This window comes from Saccostrea echinata, unplaced genomic scaffold (genome assembly GCF_033153115.1).
Source record: "Saccostrea echinata isolate AGI-Se365-2 ecotype Australia unplaced genomic scaffold, CSIRO_AGI_Sech_v1 ptg000007l, whole genome shotgun sequence".
Taxonomy (NCBI): domain Eukaryota; kingdom Metazoa; phylum Mollusca; class Bivalvia; order Ostreida; family Ostreidae; genus Saccostrea; species Saccostrea echinata.
The window spans coordinates 6,076,120-6,092,500 of record NW_026889756.1 but is presented as its reverse complement, the minus strand read 5'-3'; the positions used below and the strand labels follow the sequence as shown (position 1 = coordinate 6,092,500).

At 33.3% G+C, this 16,381-nt stretch overlaps 1 protein-coding gene and 1 long non-coding RNA gene across 2 annotated transcripts in view; one reads left to right on the top strand and one right to left on the bottom strand.

The window, feature by feature from the left end:
* The window catches only part of LOC133180692 (uncharacterized), a 323,243-nt gene that overhangs the window by 7,306 nt on the left and 299,556 nt on the right, over positions 1 to 16,381 (top strand). The window lies entirely within an intron of this gene.
* On the bottom strand, positions 11,973 to 14,566 carry LOC133180871 (uncharacterized). Its single transcript, XR_009720407.1, has 4 exons — positions 14,498 to 14,566; positions 14,033 to 14,062; positions 13,662 to 13,697; positions 11,973 to 12,213 (listed from the first exon to the last, which is right to left on the bottom strand). It is a non-coding gene; the product is annotated as an uncharacterized LOC133180871 (long non-coding RNA).

Genomic DNA, 16,381 nt, shown 5'->3' with positions numbered 1-16,381 from the left:
ATGTCCTTTAAACGATACTGTCAGAGTAATAATCTGAGTACTGTACGTCGTTATTGAAGATCAGACCTTATAAAAAGCAATGAAATGGGTATGGTTCTACTTTTAAACATCACCCCATGTTTTGTTGAAAAATCTTCCTGCATAATTGGCAGTCAAAATCTATTTTTTTTTTAAATCAAGTCTTTTGGGACGTTAATTGTTTAGTCTGTACCTACAGCTATTTGTAAAGAATTTGCGTAATTTTTTAAAATATAATTCAATAAAATGTTAATCGAACAGAGGTAGTCAAGATATCTGTAACATAGTTTATTGTATTCAGTATTTTAATCAACAAGGTTGTAGATAATATTTATAATAAAATTACGATTTATAAAAGCAAGCGATATGTCCTTTAAACGATACTGTCAGAGTAATAATCTGAGTACTGTACGTCGTTATTGAAGATCAGACCTTATAAAAAGCAATGAAATGGGTATGGTTCTACTTTTAAACATCACCCCATGTTTTGTTGAAAAATCTTCCTGCATAATTGGCAGTCAAAATCTATTTTTTTTTTTTTAAATCAAGTCTTTTGGGACGTTAATTGTTTAGTCTGTACCTACAGCTATTTGTAAAGAATTTGCGTAATTTTTTAAAATATAATTCAATAAAATGTTAATCGAACAGAGGTAGTCAAGATATCTGTAACATAGTTTATTGTATTCAGTATTTTAATCAACAAGGTTGTAGATAATATTTATAATAAAATTACGATTTATAAAAGCAAGCGATATGTCCTTTAAATGATACTGTCAGAGTAATAATCTGAGTACTGTACGTCGTTATTGAAGATCAGACCTTATAAAAAGCAATGAAATGGGTATGGTTCTACTTTTAAACATCACCCCATGTTTTGTTGAAAAATCTTCCTGCATAATTGGCAGTCAAAATCTATTTTTTTTTTTAAATCAAGTCTTTTGGGACGTGGGACGTGGGAGGGGGGATCACAGCCAAATTCGATCAATATACTCAGTATTAGCCTTGATTTAACTATACTGCAACAGAAGTGGGACAATAAACCTTTCAAGGAATATTTTTAACAGTAAAAAGTTCTGTTTGGAAAAAAATTGAGGGGCTAGTTTCCCTCCCCCCCCCCCCCGATACTATATGCTGGGGTGTATCAAATGTTTGGAACGAACAGTGTGTCAATATGAATTCTAAATAAAGAATAATCTCCATTATGAAGCAAATATTACATCAATTTATTTAAATTTTGTCCTGCAATTTAAATAACTTCTGAAAAAAGTTTATAGATTCTTTAAGCAAAACATGGGATCTAAAAATTACATTTAGTAAAATTATCTCTCATTTAGAAAATTATTTTTAAATTTCGTAAATCAAATTGCCGTCCACCAGTAGAAGGCAGAAGATGGCATGGTATACCACATACTGAAAAACCTGGTGCAGCCTGTTATGTAGCCAAAGTTGCTACGCACCTGATCCCACCTCTGATGTTTGGAGGTCCGTGTTTGCTCTGCTCCTATTTTGTATTGTATAATGGACTTTTGAGCTTGAATACTGTTCGTTATCTCCATATATTTCATTCACTACACCAAAAAAAAAATAAGCAATAGCATTTCTGTCACTATGTATACTAGGCGGTACAAGATTATTAAAGCATTAAAGCAATAACCTACCCCTATCCCCAATCCCAGTTTTATTCTGAATGAATAACCTACCCCTATCCCCAATCCCAGTTTTATTCTGAATGAATACCGCCTGCTCAAAGTTGCACATTTTTAGTTTTATTATAAATAATTTTGTTGTGCAATCTGCTGTAAAGAAAAAAAGACAAAATTTACAATTAAAATATTGTAGTCCAAAATCTTAATATATATGCTGTGAGTTTAGGCGAAAAACAAGAAATATTTAAAGCATTTCATACCTTTTTATACCCTCCCCCCTTGAAAAGTGGGAGGCTATATAGTGATCGGGATGTCCGTCCGTCCGTCTGTTACGCTTTGGGGGTATCCATCTCTTATCCGCAATCCTCTTATACCACTGATTGAAATTTAATGAAGTGAGGCTTTTACAGAATCTTTGTTACTAGTACATAGTGCCATTGTGCACCTCCTATTCTATTTGTTGATCAGGCACATATTTCGGGTATTCCATAGCAAAACATGGACAACGACATTATTTCTATAATATTGAAGGGTACCCATCTCCTATCCGCAACTCCTCCAATACCATTGAATAAAAGGATATGGGTGAACAAGGCGTGCATAATGCCTATACATGTAGCTTCAGATATTCAATTTGTGATTAAGTATTTAAAGTAAAGTTATTATTATTGAAATTTTTGAAATTATGATAATAAAAACTTTTCTGAGAGAAAAAAAAAATATCTCGGAAAAAATTATTCTTTTATTAAAACAATAATATGGTATTCATGGGATTCGAGCCGAAGCAATAAAAATCCGGAGTATCATATTGCTTTGAGAAAAAACACGCTAACCACTACGCCGCACACCACCTGATGAATGGTGGCATTTTAATCATGTTTGTGATATGACCCTTGACTTAATGCACTTCCTCTAAAAGATGCGAAATGTTTTGTCATAAAAGTGTACCTTTAAGGTATAGTGGGTCTTTGCTCCATGTTTTTGTAAACCAGAAAAATGTATATTTTAGGATTAACTTTCAAAACAATGGAGCGAAGACCCACCCATATCGAAAAAAAAAACGTTAAAGTATGAGAAAATGATCCTTTTTGTCTTCTTTAGTGTATGTATGCTATTTGATAGGCAAAGATTTTCAGTCTTTGTAAGAGTTTTGTAAATTGCAAAGATTTTACATAAAGTTTACTTTAATGTTAGATGAAATATTTTGATATAATTGAGATTTTATTTTTCACTTCAGATTTGTCGCACTATATAGGCACTTCATCCGCCTTGTTCACCCATCTTCTTTAAAGTTACTTTCGCAGATTCTTTATTACATAATGCCATTGTGGACCTCCTATTTTACTTTTTGATCTGACACTTATTTCGGATTTCCCAGAGCAAAACATGGACTTGGCCATTAAAATCATATGGGAGGCGGGGGGCGGGGGGGGGGGGGTATCATAAGTAAACTCAGTGCTCACAGTACCTCTAGTTTGTGTTTTTTTTAGTAACACATGGACGGTTATTATCATACAACCGTCTTCTTTCGATGTATCGGGCTGAGTGAATGAAACTGTCTTTACAATTTAAATACATGTAGCTTTCAATAACACTCGTTAAAGTTGTTATAAATATTAAATAAAATATTAAAATATAAAAAAGATTCTAAATTAGACCCTAAACCTCTAACCTGTGAGACGCCGACGGTATATAAGCTCTCCCGACATCGTCACAAGTAAGATGAGCTAAAATTTCCGATTATGAGAACCATAATTTGACTGGTAGGAAGCAATTTTAGTGTGTGTTTGGTTGGGGGATGGGGGTTGCACAAATAATAAAAATAAAAAAAAATAAAAAAAAAACAAAAGAAAAAACAAAACAAACAAAACAAACAAACAAATCAAAAGAAAAAAAAAAGAAAATTCTCCAAGCTAGAAAACCCTATTTCGGGGGGGGGGGGGTGTGTAGATCCAAATTTCTTTCAGTACCAAATTGTTTACTCAGACACTAAATCACCCTTAGATTACCCGTTTTTGACAATATTGTAGCCAAAAGGTGGGGGCGGACTTTCAATAAACAATTTATGTAATTAAAACATTAAAACATGTCTGGAAAAAAGTGCGTGGCTAACCCCTTTCCCCCGCCGATTCTACGTGCCTGTTTAATATTGTGGGTCAGAGATAAAGTAATTGTTATCTACTCTATGTCGGCCTTTAAAATAAAAAGCTTTTGAACTTATTTAATAAGACTTACATTTGTTATAAAAGCACATTTTATCGCATTCCAATGTGCATTCATTAAATTGAGGATTTTATACATTATGGTATAATTTAAATTATACAAAATAAGAACCTTATACAGACGGTAAAAGTTTGGGGACTTACACAAGATAAGGCTATTTATAGAAACTGGAGATCTTACACACATGGTAAATGTTTGGGGACTTACACAAGATCAAGATATTTATACAAAATGAGGACCTTATACACACGGTAAATGCTTGGGGACTTACACAAGATAATGCTATTTAAAGAAACTGGGGATTTTACACACATGGTAAATGTTTGGGGACTTACACAAGATAAGGCTATTTATAGTAACTGGGGACCTTACACACATTGTAAATGTTTGGGGATTTACACAAGATATGCCTTCGCCATGCGCTCGGCACTTTGAAGTGAAAGTTGCGGGTCCTTCGAATGAGACTTTAAAAACCGAGGCCCCCTGTTACGGCAGGTGATGGCACGATAAAGATCCCTCACTGTTCAATGGCCCTGAGTGCCGAGTAAAGGTTAAAATTTGAAGCCTTTCACCGGTATATGGTGACGTCTCTATCTGAGTGAAAAATTCTCGAATGGGACGTAAAACAACATACAATCAATCAATACACAAGATAAGGGTATTTATACTAACTGGGGATCTTACACACATGGCAAATATTTGGGGACTTACACAAGAATGTTCTTTTTTTACAAAATGAAAACCTTATACCCACGGTTAACGATTGGGAACTTCCACATAATAAGGCTATTTATAGAAACTGGGGACCTTCTACACACGGTAAATGTTTTGGGACTTACTCATGATCAGGGTATTTATAGAAATTGAGGACCTTACACATAGGGTCAAAGTTTGAGAAATCAAAACTACTCAGTTTTGGTAACTAATGCATCAATTGATCATTTTGATCCTTGGTGATTGTGTAATCTATTGAAAATGATGTGAAGAGCTAGGTTCACTTTATCCAAAAAAAATGGCCTTCAAATATACCAATTCACTGACAAAGTCCCAAGGTCCTATTTGAAACATCAATATAAAAAAGATTTTCCAATATCCTGGAAATTCCTTCCAAACTGGACAAAAGTTTCTGCATTTTTAATATTTTATATAGAGCACCATCTCTAATCCATGCAGGATGAATTAAATAATGAGAGATCTGTTTCTGAGAAAAGTGTTTAATAATATTTGTGGGTTGAGGAGTAAGCTAGTATTTAATTTCTTTCAAATAAGCTTGTTTCCTGCCAAATTCAAGAACTTTGCAATCTCACAAAGCCTGCTTAACTTCCAATCTGATATTCTTGTTTCATCAACTTGTTTGTTAATAATTTACCTCGTTTGAGAAATTGTGCATACGTAGAACATGCTCTTGCGTATCGAATCAACTGACAGATATAAACTCCGTATGCAGGTGATGAAGGTATATTGCTGCATAAATAAGGGAAGTTGACGATTGAAAAGTTAAAGTCAACACGTTTATCTTAAAGCTTTGTTGTTAGATTACCATTAACGCCTTTTTCAAGTAAAATATCCATCAGAGGTGAGATCAGGTGCCGTGGATTCAAAAGAAAAGAAACTGTGAAAAGTTTATGACGACCACGCCAACCCAACGACAGCTATAAGACAGAAAATGTCAAATGTTGATCAAAACCACTCAATTATTTTTTTTCGACTCAGGTGAGCTAAAAAAAGTAAGACAGAATGGGAACTGAAGCCTAATTTTTTAAAAGATGCAGTTGTACATGAAATAATATTTTGCTACGAAGTGTATTTCGTAACAAGTTTTTTTTTTTTTTTTTTTTTTTTTTTTTTTTTTTTTTTTTTTCAACTGGAACTATAGGGCACATGTACATAGCCCGTGCAGTCGTTTTAATTCATTTGTCACTTCAAGCTGCTGAAAACAGATCCAGAAAGTTAAAATTTGTGTATTAAAAAAAAAACAAACTCATTTCCCCTTCAAAATTTAACACGCTGTCTAGCATACTGTTAGTGACACAATGAGATCTACATAAATGTGTTAGTTAGTGTTTCAGTGCATTCATGAAACAAAATGGTATTTAATAGACAGTTTAGTGTTTTAAGACACAATAATCCTTGTGCTTGTCTAAGTTTACAGTATTAATACACAAGAATGTTATAACTGACTTCAGTGATACGTTTTTACTCTCCATTATGTACAATTATATATAAGGCAAAAATTTAAAAAAGATGCATCTTTTCTGGGAGGAGAAACTGATTTTGCGTCTCGCTCAAACATCCACTAATGTGTTAATAATATTTTATCACAAGCATTACCTAACATTATTTTTCAATATTTACATTTGCAAATATTTTTTTCTTGGATGAACTTATTGAAGAGAAAATATGACTGTTCAATTCTGTATGTACTTATTACAGGGTCAGAGGTTATAACGTGACCGAATCACACGGCGAGATGATATCTTGTTTACATATATTCCTGTCACAGTAGAAGAAACTGGTTTTGGAACTTCTAAGTCGATAGTGATAAAAAAATTTAAATAATTGAAACATATGGATTTTTTCATTCAACAGATGTTCAGTAGATTTTCCTTCGATGTAAAGAAAGTTTCGAATAATATAATAAGCATAAAATTGCGCTTACTTTTTAACACGAAATTCTTTTGAAGGTAGTAAACTGAAACAAACGAGGCCATCTTTTAAATAATGTTTGCTTGCCCTCTCCCGACTCAGGGTAAAATCATTGGGTCTGTAGGTAGGTGGGAACATCTTTTTTCAATAAAATTTCAACATAGTACTATATTCGGTCATGACCAATATTGCCCCCAAAATCAAACTTTGACGGAGAAAGATATGATTATGTTTTGAAACAGGGAGATATCTGCAGACTTCAAAGTACTGAATATTTCCATAAACTATGACGTCATATGTTTGATATGACTTCAGGAAAATGGCTTATAAAATTTCAAACGGGGGACTACTGGAAGTTCATACTTCAAACAGAGATTGCTTATGGCCGGCATCTGGAGTAAAGGTCATTTGGACTAGTTCTTGTGCAAATTCGACAAACCTCTTCCCATGCGTGTTGAAAGTTATTACGAGGGGTGATTAAAAAGTTCGCGAACTAATTGAATTTCCTTAAAAGCAATAAAATGAGGTTTTAGTGTTCATTATTTTTCAAAAATAGTCCTCTCCGATTTTAATGCACAACTGGCATTGTTCTGCCCATGCGAGAATCACGTGATCCAGGCGGTCACGTGACATGCTTTGTAGCGGTCCGTTCACAGAAGCCAAGAGATTTTCCCGAGTCTTATATTTCTTACCATGCAAGTAATTTTTTATAACAGGAACAGACCATCTGTCAGAAATGACCAAATCTCGGCAATAGGATGGGTGGATAAGGATATCCCTTCCCAGAATTAGCATGGTGACCACCACAACCCGAGTCCTCTGTCTCGGGAGCTTCGTTTATCCAATGTGGAAAAAGTATGGGCGCCTTCTTTTTTCATGTCTCATATGTTTAAAGTCTAAAATAAACGATATTTTAGGGATTTTATAATTGTATTATTGCTCAGATATTCAACTATTTTTCTTACTGTAACTTGGCGATCTTTCCGAACAAATTGCTCAACTAAGGACAATTTTTTTTACCGGCTTATTTTCGCTGCGCAACAGAACAAACATCATTTTTAACCATCTCCCTGCCTTCCCTAAAACATTCAATCCAATTACGATTGAACTTCTGGCAAGCTTTTTGTCTTCATAAACCTTGTACAAATTATCATATTCTACTGCAAAGGCATTTCCTAGATATACGTTAAACTTTACAGCCGTTCGTTGCTCGAGTACGACTGAGTCAACCATTTTTTGTCACAAGTGACCTACATATTGACGTCATTTTCACATTGTGACGTCACAAACAGGGAGCAAAACATTGTTTAACATCAGCTATTTATAGAAGATGTGTATAACTATGTGTGTGTCCAATTTCATTCTAATCTGAATTGTGGTTTTGTAAATATAGAGATAGTTCGCGAACTTTTTTATCACCCCTCGTATATAAGCAACGATTTCTGTACATGTGTGAAATAACGTGAGATTTAGTTATGCTTAAACACTACCGCAATCATAAGTTGCTTTGTTAGCAAGATGTGTTTGTGAAACACTGATGCCCTTTTATGGCAGCTTATGGCGAAGGTTGAAGTTTTCCAAATGCAACTCCAAGGTCAAGTTCAAAAGATCACAATTGTTGGTTACCAAAGGAATGTCCTATTACAAGGAATACAGATGTGAAATATGAAAGCCCTAGTACTACCTGTTAAAAAGTTATGGCCGAGGTTAAAGATTGGTAGAAGTTGGTCAAACTCCAAAGTCAAGGTCAATAGGTCTAATTTGGTGGTATCTGAAGAAAGGTCTTGTCACAAGGAATGCACCTGTGAAATTTAAAAGCCATAGCCTTACCTACTCAAAAGTTATGGGCAAGGTTAAAGTTTTTGCGGACAAACAGATAGACAAACAGACAGACAGACAGATAGACAGAACTATATACCCCCGAATATTCGATTAAGGGGGCATAGAAATATCGTGTCCCGGAACGTAAAAAAAGGTTTTGAGTTGGGCCATTTTAATCAGTCGCTCGGGAGATGGCAACCAAACAATTTTTTAAAGATGATCCGATACCAACGCTTTTGACTTCACATACATGTACATAAAGAAGTCATAAAATAGTAAGATTATTCACAGTAGCGATCATTATTCTTTCATTCTAAACATAGTTTTAATGAACTGGAGTGCTGAACATCAAGGTAAAAATTCAAATGTTGCAGCAAGGCGAACTTTCAAGAACTGTTGGGTCATTGTGCGTCAAACTATAACAATACGGCGGGCCGTTCGTAGAATACATGAAGTTCTATTCGAACTATTCGTCTCAAACGTAAATACAAATAAATCATTCACAGGATTTGATCACATGACCAACCAAGTTAATTTCCCACTATACATTTTATCGGTTTTTTTTTTTTTTTTTTTTTTGATTTCTTGATTAACAATGTAAGTTTATAATTTCGGAAAATCTGTTCAAATAAAGAGGAGAACACAGTTCACAATCTTCATATTTCATGGAAATAAGTAAAAAAAACCTTCTAAGGTATACTTAAGGGTACTTGATAATGTGGTCGAAGCCCATTATGCATAAATTGCCCACGTTTCCTAATGTCGTTGATGTCCCTGGCATACCAAACAATTAAGGCAGTGATTCCATATATTTACATTTTATGTGGAATAAAAGAATTTATATTAATACAAGAAATGCTGTCTTATAGATCTAATATTTATACACGAGGCTTTTTTTCAAAAGTCTCCGCCCACTGACGTCAGACACAAAGACAGCTGCACAGATTGACATGCATACATGTATTAGGCTCTTGACATTTTACCTGGCGAAATTTACATTGTAATAATAAAAAAATGACCTTACATTCAAAGAATTATCACAGAGAAATCAATAAATAAATATAAGGGAATATATCACAAATGTAATCATCATCCAATTGTACGTTGTTACAGGTATATCTTTTTTCATTGAATTTTTAAAACACATCCATTAAAGGATATATGTAAAAAGTTTACAAAACATAATAAAATGAATTTTAAACAATAAATTAGTGTCATTTACATGAAGTAATTACTTCTGAACATATAAAGCTTCTATATTTACTTCATCGGTGAATAGTTTGGCATTTAAAAGAAAGTCCTTTTTTCGGTCAACATATTTAGGTTAACTTGGATCAGTTCGACTTAGTGTAGAGTATGCATTCTTCTTTTTTTATTACTGGCAATATGTCACTAAGTGATGACTTTCTACATGTGTACATGTGCACATTTTGTATAGTGTTCTTCTTTTTTCTCTCCGTTTCCTGCAGTCTGCATTTAGAAATGCTAACAAGTTTTTCTGTTATCTCATTCAAATTATCACTGCTGTCAGCAGAAAAGTTTGTATTTGAACTATGAATCGTATATCGTTTAAATAATTTTCTTCCTGTGATAGTCTCTAATTTTTCTTTTTTTTCGATTGGTTCACATCTCAAAGTACATATTCGGGTAGATAACCCATCCCTCTGAATATTAGCTCTTCTTTTTCTTTCTAACAGAGGAAAAGTTTGAGTAGACTGCACCATGCTCTTGCACGTTGGAGAATTAATATGATGTCCGTGCCCTCGTTTGGTGTAAAAAATAACTTTATTTTGCAATCTTCTCTCAATTTGACTGTTATTTGAAATTTCCACGAGCGTCTTATCAGCGAAAATTGTTCTCTTGTAAAATCTGTTTTCTGGCGTATCTTTGTTAGAGATTAGCTCTGCTCGTTCTTCCAGAATATGTTTTGCATTCTCACTTTTCTTTCTTGATAATGTGCTCTGCACATCTTTCCTTTTCAAGTCTATTCTAGACATGTATTCTGGTGTTGATTTGATCGTGTCTTTATTTAGTTTTTTATTCAACATGGCATTTGAGGTAGCATATATTTGATTTGAGAGCTTTTTCTCACTAAGTGAAATGTGTTTATTTCCTTTTCCCTTATTTGGCAAAGTACCATCTGAGGTACACATGCGCTTATTTACTTTACAACACACACTCCTTTCAATTTTTGAGTCAGACCATTTGCTTTTATTATTTCCTTTCCTCAGCAAAACATTTGAAGTATTTGTAGCAGACTTGATTTCAGACTGCTTATTCAAAACATGCTGTTTACTCTCGTTTTCGTTTTCTTGTAATGTGCCATCTGATGTATACATGTAGGGCATCAACTCTTTCATTTGAATTTTTGTATCAGAAATTAATCTTCTCGTAGCTCGCTTGCTGATATTTCCTTGCAATTTTATGTCAGTGTCTGAAAAGGGTCTCTCATTTAATGTAAAGTAGGTGCCATGCGAATTTGATTTTTTGGACAGTAAAGAGTTGTAAAGGTTTGATGATTCCCCTATCAATTCATTAAAGATGGACTCTATTCTTCCTTTCATTTCACGGTCAAGTAGAGTAGAGATGAACATAGGGTCGTCAGACAAAGGGTGCCACCAAATGTACATCGCTACACGCCAAGGTTCCTGTTCTACACCGTCACCGTCGTCCCCACGCAGCATTCTCAGTGCAAGATCTTCATAATAGTCCTTAGGTATCTGCAAAACAACCTCACAAGGTTTCACATCATAGTCCTCTGAACGAATCAATTCAAATAAATTCTTTCTTCTACATTTTTTGATTACAAGTTCTGGAGCCAGTTGTCCAAATGACACCAATACAGCCTCTAGAACAGTTTCGTGTGAAAAAGTATATACTTGTTGTACTGTAGTTTCTGATATGTAAAAAATATTTAGGCTTTCAATAGAATCTCTGATATTCACCTTTGCTACATCAAAAATCTTCAATTTTTTGCAAATACTTCTAAATAATTCATCGGGTAATTTTTTGATATATATTTCCCCAATAATACATATATATGAAAGAACGCAATATGCTATCTTTTCTGTGTACGCAGAGGACTTTCGCATGCTTTCGATCGTTACGTATAACTTTTTATTTGAATGTTTGAAGTACGAGGGACCAAGCTCAAACAATTCACGCTTCTCAAAAAATTGGAAACATGTTAATGGATATCCATAATAAGGTTCCGTGTTGGCGATCTGACGTCGTTCATGATCAGTTAACCTGTAGACAGCATCTTTCCCATTTCGTTTAGCGTATTGCTTGAATGTAACTCCCTGTAGCTCAGATGCTTTAAATTTGCATTTCCCTTCATAGGCTTGTAGCATCAACACTTTCTCTTCAAAGGTAATTTTATATTCTAAAGATAGATCAATAACATTCTCTTTTTCGAAAAGCTGGTGAATACAATGCATATTTAACTCATCTAGTACATTTTTCCTCATCCCAATCAGCAGAAGAATTTTTCCATTTTCATTCCTTACGCATGAATATATGACATCAAATGATTTTCTCCATATTTCAACAGCGCCAGTATCTAAATTTGTTGAACCTAAAAAGTCATCAAGAAAAATAATATAACGACTGTCAAGATTGATCACCGTTTTCCATTCCTCTGGAGATTCTATAAAAACGGGTATGTAGGGTGTTTGAGAGGTCCTGTGTGACTTCATACACATGACTTGCCGCGCTGTTGTAGTTTTTCCCACTCCTCCTTTTCCTATTAAAATAACGATATGACTTCTTTTTAGTTTTTCTAATGTAGCTGTCAGGGCTGAGGTTTTCGTGTACTCTCGCATGTCTTTTTGTTTTAATAGAACTTGGTTCGTCTTCGCTAATATAAAAAAGAGTTTTGTGTCATTTATGTGATATATTATACAAGGTATATTAAAATATGTTAATATATTAGAGTATGTTTATCACAACTCTGTAAAAAGTGCTCTGTGATAGATATATTTTCATAAAATTCATCTAACATTTTAATACACAAAAGAGGCCTCAAACTGATAATATTAATATTTGATGGCATGTTTAAAATAAGGTTGTCCGATAAAAACGCAATTTTTGTACAATATGTTTGTTTTGTAAAAGTTGTAGTTAAAAATTCAACGCTGCAAAGTTAGGCATTTGTATTTAGTAATTACTCAGAATTCATTCATAATGATCACCTCTCAAATTTTACACTGATTAATAAATGAAACTGTAGCAGCTGTCCCCACACGTCATGTCATGGAACATATCAAAACTCAACACGCTCAACATTCAAAACCTAGTGTAAACTTTTTATTTTGTTAGAATGACTACTGCAGCAGTAATCCACGACTTTTACTTTAATTTGTGCATTGTTGAGAAAAGATATGAAAACTCTGGAATCTTGTAAGGGCATTCATTTTAAAACTATCCTTGAAAAAATCTTTTGAAATCAAATATTTCAAATAATGATTTTGTATCTGCAGTGGTATTAAAAAAATTATGATGATTTTGAAAGAAATGATGTATAATGAAATTAGAATGAATGATTTTATGTACGAGTTAGCAAGTGCTGAACATACTCAATCTCACAATTTTAACACAGATAGGCTTCCGTAGGAAATCTTTATCGTAGAAATATTTCATCACTTTTTTTCGGCGTTTTGCAACGGTTAATATTGCAGTTTTAAGCATACACACTTAACAGACAATAAATATTTAGAGGATGTGAAAGTATTCTTGCACTTAATCTTTAACTCAAAACAGGCATGACAATTCCCTTATACAGTAATGTTTTTTTTATTACTGAAAAAAAAGAATAATTCCCTTTAAGGGTAACAGTTACTAAAGAAGGGGATTGTGTCCAATCTGTTAAAGTATCTTCTAGAGGTTCATAGATTATATATCGGCCTGCTTTTTAAAATTATGGAAATCATTCAAAAGAGTCGACAACTAGAGAAAAGAATACTCTTTGTTTAGTGCATACTCGTTAACTGTAAATGTGGTTATATTGAAGGACTGGAATTCTGACGATCTCGATATAACAAAAAATGGCGAGTATAAACTAGTATTAACAGTGCTTTTATCAGGAATTTAAAAGTTGATTAATGGAACTTTGACAATTATATATTATTAGAATTCCGTGATGTCGTCAACGTTTCCACATCCACTTTTACAGTATTCTAACATTCGTGCTCAGAGCAATAATATCATTTTCAACCTTTTTACAATTAGTCAGGTCTTCATAAAACAATCTTTGTGCAGTTTTTTTTTAAAATCATGAACATATCTTTAAGTTCTAATAACCCTCACCGATAAGTTTCCTTCTTTCTCCATCGAAGTGTTTGTCTGCAAATATATATTGATGTACAATTAAACAATGAATACTTTCTTTGAATTTCAAAATGTGAATTACTGTTGCAGTTGTAAGCGGATAATGTAAAATTATTCTGAAATACGTCTATCTGCAACATGAGTTCCTCAAATAACATTCAAATAAAGTGTCAATAATTTCTTTCATTCGAATGTACTTGAATATGCTTGCGTATAATAAAAAAAATAAAATATACATGTTCCTACTTGAAGTCATATAGTAGCAATCTTACAAAAAATTTCTTTGCGTATTTTAAATGTTCACTCGTGCAATTCTTTCTTTAAAAATTTAAATATTTGTATGTGTTTACCTTGTAAGTCTTTGATAGTCTTTTTCTTTTCTTAAAAATAAATAAAATCAAACAAAAATAAAAAGCGTTTCAGTTTTGTAATGAATTATTTTAATAGGAATGCGTAGAATTTTCGACAAACATTCACACAAAAGTCATTTTGGTTTTAGCTAAACTATTGTAAACGTATTATATTTGGCCGTGCCTTCTTTTTAGCGCTTTTGGCGGAGAGAAACTTCGCTAATTCCAGTATGTAGCTAAATGTTTTGCACATATATACATAAATAAGAACATTAAGAAATGCGCTAAATGAAATCTGCGCTAACTTGTTCAAAAATCAATTTCCGCCAAATATCGTATACGCTAAATATAAAACATTTACAGTATTACTAAAATTTGAAGGTTTTTTAAAAGAATTTTTTGACACAAGCTAGAATTGAAAATGGTATTTTATTACCAATGTTTGTTACCAAACATGTCCCTTACCTTCAATAATGTTTTTTTGGCTTACAATGACGTCTAAATATTGCTTTTCTTGTACTGGATCCATTGTTGCAGTTTTCATGCTTTTTGCAGCATTTGTGTATGCTACACATCCTCCAGGCAAAATCATTTCAAGTTCACTTATAATTATTGTAATTTCATCCCAGATATGATTGAATTCGTTATCGGATAGTGAGAGAGAAATTGTATGTCCAAAGTATTCGTTCCTTATCTCCCTTACCCTATCTATGTTTGCAGAGAGGGACCGATCATTTCTGTCTGGATGCTTGCCCCATCCTTTACTGTGAGGTGATATTCCTGAGATATTTCTCAGAAATATGTACAATAAAGACAAATCTAATTGTTCATACATTCCTGTGAAATATCCCCATGTTGGAAAGAGAAGTTCTATTTGTTTTTTATTAAGTACAGATAAGAGAAGTTTTTTGTTATTTTTAAGGACAAATGGAAGTTGAATTTCTGTTACATTAATTTTTAAAATGTCCCTAAAGAGATCTGTGCAGGGACCGATGAGTAGCCTTGACACTCGGGCAGCGTTTGTTGTTTCTTTCGTTGAAGCGTATTTGGAACATGCCATCATTAAACTAAAGGAAAAATAGCTTTAAGCAAAATGTACAATAATCAATATATAATCAAAATATATATCATCAATATATACCATGATTACAAACTTATGCCTTTTTTCAGAATTCCAGACAATGACAATAGGTTTCTATAATCAGTTTTCATATAAATGTCTGAGTTTTTTTTTAAATGGATTAAAACCAAATTTAGATATATGATAACAATAGCATTAACAAATTTCATGACAAAAGGTCAAAAGTCAAAATGGCTCGATTAAGATGGAAGTTTAAGGAAACTAAGCACATTTTTTCTGTGTCAAATCTAAAACTTGTGTTTTAAACAACAAATTAATAAACAAAATGTCTGGTGGACAATAACTAGCATCACATAAATTGCTGAATATGGACAAAAGGTCAAAGTTCAAAGTCACACTGGTATATATATAATTTGCTTTTTTGTCCCCCTATTTCACTGAAAGTCGGGGATATTAATTTGGATCAGTCTGTCCTTCCATCCATCCGTCAGTTTTTCTTTCTGTTACACTTTCGTTTCGACGTGATGTCTCAAGAAGCCTTTGAGTCTTTGCAAGGAAAGTTTACATTACAAGTCCCTGTGGCCTAAGGAAGACTCCCATTAAGTTAAGGTCAAAGTTTAAGGTCATGAATTCATAAATTTTGTCTGTTCTAACACTTTATTCCCGAGCAATATCTCGAGAAGCCTTCGAGCTTTAGCAATGAAATTTTAAACCACAACTCCCTATACTTAAAGAAGACCCCTTATATATATATTTCTTTTGTATTTATTTAAAGTCTCTTAGGGCGTCATTGTTACATCTAAACCAAACTGAACTGCTCTCCGGTGCGCCTTTCCCATTTCGAATGCTCGGGAAACTGCCAAAATAAAGCAAATGCCTTGAAATTTTCAAAAAGAGGATACAATATATAGTGGATCAAGATGCACTTAAGTATTGTAACAAAAGAATTACTGAATATTTCAGCTTAGTGCACCCATCATTTTTGGAGAAAAACGCTTTGTCCAAAATTTTACCGGAAAACCCTCGTAGGTAGTCTTAAAGATTAATACACTAGCGTAGGAGGCATACAGGTAGCTAATAATGCTGTTCGATGTTTAGGTATACTCACTGGCCATAATAAAATTCATTGTTAGGAATTGAATTGGTTAAAATTACTTAAAAACTTTTCAAAATATAAAAAAAAATCTTTGAATCTTGGAAAAAAAGAAAATTCACTATCTTAGGGAAACCTTGCATATGTGTCGTTAATTCATTGGCTACGTCACAAC